Source organism: Nelumbo nucifera, chromosome 3 (assembly GCF_055504915.1).
Source record: "Nelumbo nucifera cultivar China Antique chromosome 3, China Antique-T2T, whole genome shotgun sequence".
Classification (NCBI taxonomy): Eukaryota; Viridiplantae; Streptophyta; class Magnoliopsida; order Proteales; family Nelumbonaceae; genus Nelumbo; species Nelumbo nucifera.
The window spans coordinates 62,236,914-62,243,569 of NC_142651.1; the positions used below are offsets into that span (position 1 = coordinate 62,236,914).

At 34.4% G+C, this 6,656-nt stretch overlaps 1 non-coding gene across 1 annotated transcript; it reads right to left on the reverse strand.

Annotated features, from left to right (window-relative positions):
- Positions 1-2,902: 2,902 nt before the first annotated feature.
- On the reverse strand, positions 2,903-3,009 carry LOC148801264 (small nucleolar RNA R71). Its single transcript, XR_016084852.1, has one exon. It is a non-coding gene; the product is annotated as a small nucleolar RNA R71 (small nucleolar RNA).
- Between the last annotated feature and the right edge of the window lie 3,647 nt (positions 3,010-6,656).

Here is a 6,656-nt window from a genome sequence, read left to right on the forward strand (position 1 = left end):
GCACAAATAGTTTTTTCAAACATTTTCTTCATCGATAAAAACACTTTTAAGCTCACAATCTCTTCACACAAGGTGCTCTCTTACTAATGCTCTTTTTTCAATTCTCATAATATAGGCCAATGCACTTTCTTAAGATTTTCATCTCAAACTCATGTATTTATAGCATGAATCATGCTTAGAGAACATATATCATTATAGATCGGCTAAGAAAAGATTAACCATTTTTAGAAATGTTTAGAGCTTGTTCCCAACAAGGTTAAAGGATTACCAAAAGAGAAAAACATCGTTAAGCCTTTAAACGGTCAAGAAAACATCTTTTTTCATGAAATAGTCAATTGGCTTGAATTGATAGTTGACTATTCTAACCTTGTTAGGAATAGGTAATAAACTAATAGTCCCAAGTAGTTGATTACTATTCGCAAGAGAGAATCTTTTCTCTGGTAATTGATTACTACCTCTTGGTAATTGACTACTTAATGCACTTCAATTCTTAATTGTTAAAAATAGTCACATATCCCTTTTTCATTAGCCGACTACTAAATAAGGGCATTGTGACACTAAGCTAGGTGTCACAGGTAGTTAACTACTAATCCATTGGTAGTAACTATTTAGTGATACTAGTCTCAATTGTCATAAGTATTAGTTTACTACTGCCTTGTGAGTAATCAACCATACGATATGACCAACCTTAGAGACATCAAATAGATGACTCCAAACATTGAAAATCAACTCCTTAGCCCTCTATGCTTGGAGTTTTCACACTTAAGCTTAGTATAAAATCTAGGGAAGTCCTAGCCATTTAACCATTGATGAGAATAACAATTATCATATTTTTATCCCAAAATATTCAGTCTTTTATATTTAGTTAGTACTTAATTGGACTCATTATTCTTGTATTTTGATTTAAGACACAAAAAAAGGCGTCAGGAGAAAAACAAGGTTAATCGAGTAATTTTGCACAGTTTCGGCGCTGCTTAGTAATCTGGGCATAACTCTCCCATCCGGACTCCGATTGAGATGATTCAAGATGAATTTAGAAGATAAGGAAGAACTCTACAACTTTTATGTTTTGAGTTTTGATAGATTCGGGCTGCATCAAAGTCAAAATCGGGTCCAAAGTCTAAGCAAATTCGTAGAGAAGCCCAGTTCGCAGCAGAAGCCCAACTCGCAGAGAAACCTTGCAGCGGCCCAATTCGTTGAGAAAGCCTAATACGAATGCAAGAATAAGAAACTGCAAAAAGTCCTATCAGATTTAATTTTCTGATGTAATTCTAGAAAGATAAAGGAGATTGAGATTACAAGATAAGAGATAAGGATAGGACTAAATTAGGACTTTTTATTTTTGAGGAAGAACTCCAAGGAGTTGGAAACAGACCCCCCCTCCTAAAGCTATATAAAGGGGGGGGGGGGGGGGGGGGGGGGGGGCGGACTAGCACCAAGGCATCAATCAATCAATCCATCTTGGAAGCAAAGCAAGAAGGAGAAAAAGAGGAAGGCGGCGGCAAGGAGAAAACAAGCTCATAGATCTCAGCTTCAAGGGCGACATCATGAGTTCTTTCTTACCCCTTGTTTGTTTTATTTCCTTTATCATGAATTAATTTATTTGTAGCTAGGGCTGTGGAAATCCTAACCATGACAATGGGTTGATTTTTATTCTGATTTATCCAAGATTGTTATTTTCATATTGTCTATGAGTTATTATGCATAATGCGATTAGGAGCTTGATCACCTCTTAATTGATTTGGTTTATATGAATGAATCGAGAGAGGAATTCATATAGTGGACTAAATAATTCATAGTGTGAATTGAATGGTATATAGGAATATATATACATGATTCATCTGATGACACAGGTTTTTCATAGAACTTACTGCATCTCTATCACGAGAACTCTAGTCGAGAGATCGAAGGGTTACTTGATAGAGGTAGATTTGATATATCCTGAAAGGGAATATTAAATAAATTTGGAAAAACTTTAACCTATGAAAATAATAACTTATCTTGGTTAATCTAATAAATTGATATCCATTGGAAGGGTAAAGTGGACCAATAGTCCTAGCGCTTCCAACTAGATCGTTGCAAGTTTTGTCATTAATTGCCTTTGTTTTTATTCTTTCTTTTTCTATCTTTTCAGTAGTTCCTATTGTTAGAATTCAGTTGTTCAAATAATTGAGGGAAGTTATAGTCCTAATACTTATTTTGTTAAATCCTCATGGGAATGATATATTTATACTACTTGATAACTAGTGCACTTGCTAGGGTTATATAATTATAGCTATCAAGTTTTTGGTACCGTTGCCGGGGATTTAATCCTAAAATAATATTAGAACTTGTTAACCTTAGTTAATTTGGATTTTTCTTTTTTTTCTTTTATCATTATTTATTCAAATTCTTGCTTAGTGTATAACACACACTAGAGGAGAAGAACTAGCAGAATTCGATCCTGAGATAAAGAGAACCCTTCGCATACTGCAAAGAGCCAACAAAAGTAAAGAAAGAGAGACAGTTGAAGAGGGTGAACCAGCAGAAGAAGAGATGGCAGAAGCAAATTGAACTCTTTTGGACTATGCTTATCCAACAATGGATGGGGCTACTTCTAGCATTTCCAAGCCAATAATTTCAAGATCAAGCCTGCGATCATCCAAATGATCCAAATGAGTATTCAGTTTAGTGGGTTGCCAAGTGATGATCCTAATGCACATCTTGTTAACTTCCTAGAAATATGCGACACATTCAAGCATAATGGAGTTAGCGATGATGCTATTAGGCTTAGGCTCTTCCATTCTCATTACGTGATAGAGCTAAGGATTGTCTTAACTCACTCCCTACAGGAAGTATTACTACTTGGAATAATTTGACTCAAAAAAATTTGGTTAAGTATTTTCCTCCCTCTAAAACAGCAAAATTTATTAATGATATCACTACTTTTGTTCAACTAGAGAGGGAATATTTGTATAAGGCATGGGAACGATTTAAAGAGATGTTTAGGAAGTGTCCTCACCATGGAATACCAGTTTGGCATTAAATTCAAACTTTTTATAATGGTATTACTCCATCTAATCGCTCCATTATTGATGCAGCTGTAGGAGGCACAATCATGAGGAAAACTCCAGAGGAAGCCTATGATCTAGTGGAAGAGATGGTATCAAATAGCTACCAATGGAATAATGACCAGGCTGATCGAATGGGAGTGCATCTTCTAGATTCTTTTTCAGCTTTATCTCCTCAACTTGCTAGTTTGAATAAAAAACTAGACAATCTTAGTGTTGCAGCAATAAATGTGTCATCAAGTAATCCATGTGATCTTTTTGGCTAATTAGGACATATTAATTCTAACTGTCCGGTAGGTAATCCTTTTGTTTCACATGAAAGTGCTAATTTTATTTCTCATGGTGGCAGGCCGAATTTCAACCCCTATTCGAACACATACAACCCAGGGTGGAGGAGTCATCCGAATTTTTCATGGAACAACAACCAACAAAAAGCACCCATGGGATTTCAACAACAGTCGCCCCCACAAGAAAAGGGAAACTTGGAAGACTTGATTTCTAAGTTCATTAATGTTGCTAAAGCAAAGTTCCAAGATCACGAAAAGAGATTCTTAAATCAAGAAGCATCTATTAAGAATTTAGAAATTCAAATGGGGCAGATTGTGAATTTGTTGTCAGAAAGAAGAGAGGGACGACTACCTAGCAATACAGAGAAGAACCCAAGGGAGCAAGTGAATGTCATTGCTTTAAGAAGTGGAAAGACTATTGGCGAGACCCAGAATGATGATCAGAAAGCTGAAGTGATCGATTCACAAAAGGAGACCGAAGGGAGTACACCTAAACTGAATTTAGATGCTATTAAACTTTCTCTCCCCTACCCTAGAAGAGTTTTGAAAGCTAACTTGGATAAACAATTTAAAAAATTTTTAGAGGTGTTTAGAAAAATACATATTAACATTCCTCTTCTTGATGTATTGTCGCAGATGCCAAAATATGCCAAATTTTTTAAAGTGGTGATGTCGAATAAAAGGAAATGGGAGGAATGCGAAATGGTGAAACTAAATGAAGAGTGCTCAGCAATTCTTCAAAATAAATTGCCCCCAAAGCTCAAGAACCCAGGGAGTTTTTCTATTCCTTGCACCATAGGAAATATTGAGTTTGAGAAAGCTTTATGCGATTTAGGTGTCAATATAAATCTAATGCCATATTCTATTTTTGAAAAACTTGGATTGCAAGAACTAACACCTACTACTATTATCCTGCAATTAGTTGATAGAAGTATCAAATATTTTAGGGGAATAGTAGAAGATGTTTCAGTCAAAGTGGGCAATTTTATTATTCTTGTTGATTTCATTGTGTTGGATATGGAGGAAGATATGACAATGCCTCTGGTTTTAGCGAGACCTTTTCTTGCTACTAGTAATACTTTAATTGATGTGCAAAAATGTCTATTTACCCTTAGAATCAATGGTGAAGAAGTGGTGTTTAATGTATTTAAAACCATGAAATATCCCAATACAATTGAACATAAAATATATGCAATTGATTACATTGATGTTTGGGCAGCTGAAGTCGATGCATCTAAATCAGATGATCCTTTAGAACGTTGCATTCTTAATTCTTGTAAAAATGTGCAGGTCTTGGATGAAGAAGTTAAGGAGGTTTTGAACTATTTGGAGGCCGGTCAGGAAGAGTTCAAGCCAAGACAAGGAAAATTTTTTGGACCAACCTCTACCAAGCAATTGCGACCTTCCATTGAAACACCTCCAGCTCACACAAAACCCCTCCCATCTATTGTATAAGCCCCTATTCCAGATTTAAACCCACCCATGATGGATGAAAGGGGAAAACATCGGAAGTTGCAACTACAAGACCTGGAGGATCCAGTTAATGATTAAAAACAGGGAAGTTTGTTTTTCTTTTTTTTTTCTCTCTTCTTGTTTTTATAGTTAAGTTATTTTCACTTTTTCTTTTTACGTTACATTGAAGAAAATACGTAGACTAAGTGGGGTGGGGGGGGGGAGTATAGGATTTTAATTCGGTTCAAAAAAAAAATCAAAACCTCAACTCTTTTGAAATCAATTGAAACAATGTTCTAGAAAAATTTTTGTGAACCTAGTAATGAGATATGATCAAGGAGTACATGACTTATTCGAAACCATTTCCAGTTAAGCTAGTCCGAAATTCAGGTTTAAGTAAATTGGGTAGTTGTTTTACCATTGCTACAATTAGTAGGATGTAGCATAAAATGCACCTACCAACCAAGTAATTCAATAGAGGATGGAGCATAAAATGCATCTACTAGCCAGCAAATTCAACAGTAGGATGGAGCATAAAATGCACCTGGCCGAGTGATCTAAAAGTGAGATGGAGCATAAAATGCACTCACTCCTAGTAAAAAGAGAAAAAAAGGGAAAAAGAAAAAAAAGAGAGGTTTTCCCTGATTTACTACCTGGTTTGCAGTAGCAAAAATTGGATTGACGGATGAATGAGTCGAGTATGACTTGGTTGTGTTGATTTGACGGTTTGCAATAGTTAACCTAGAATATTTGTGGAGAAAGATAAAGGAGAGTTGAATTTAAAAATCAGTAGGATAGTTAGTTTGTTCTTGTTTTATTTTTGCTTGAATTTTGTCTTGCCCGAGGACGAGCAACCACTAATCTCTAAAGTCTTGGTTAAAGCGAGGTTAGTTAGTTCAGCTTATCTTATGTGCATTTTTGCAAATGATTACATCAAGTTCTAAATGATAAAAAGATGATAACAATTGAAGTTCTAAAATTTAATGTTTTTTCTTTATTTCTTTTCTATGGTAGCACTCCTCTTTCTTAGAGAATAACATGTTCATTAAACAACTGCCCACTTTGCATTTCAAATCATTGAAATTCTTCTCAATCATTTTAGCTCAATTAATGAAGATCACTAGGTACACATTGCACACTTAAGTTCAAATTGTTAACACTCTCAATGAGACTGTTGTCATCCAAACACATAGTCAACAAATTTAATGTTGAAATAACTATGAGTAAAGCATAAATACATAAAAAAATACACATTTTAATAGTTTATATGAAAAGATGCATCACGATCAACAATACCAAGACTTTGGGAGTCTAGAACATTTAGATATCATACAATAATTTTACCAATATTACATCAAACAATGTTTAAGCTTCCAATCTACTAAAAATTCATTACAAGATGCATCAAGCTGTTATTAAATCAATGGTTTTGATATATATATCGATAGTTCTATCTTATAGTTCTCTAACTATGAAAATCATTTAGAATATATAAGATAAAATATTTTCTAATTTTGGTTTCTTTCTAAAAATAAAAAACCATTGTTGATATAAATTGCTCATAGACAAATGAATTTAATATATCATTAATGGATCCATATTATAGTTATTTCTTAATGAAATCAATTATAACATATAGAATATATATTTTTTATGCTTTCTTGATTTTTAACAGTAGTTATGACCTCTGCTTTTTGACTTTTAGCCATGATCATCACCATTGTTATTCAATGGCCTTGCGCCACTCTGCCCATTCTATGTGCCCTTACTTTAGGGGTTTGACTATGATACTAGAAAGACATGATATCATAAAAACTTATAACCAACCAACCGGTATCATAAAGGGGTGATCAATCAGGTGGTATTC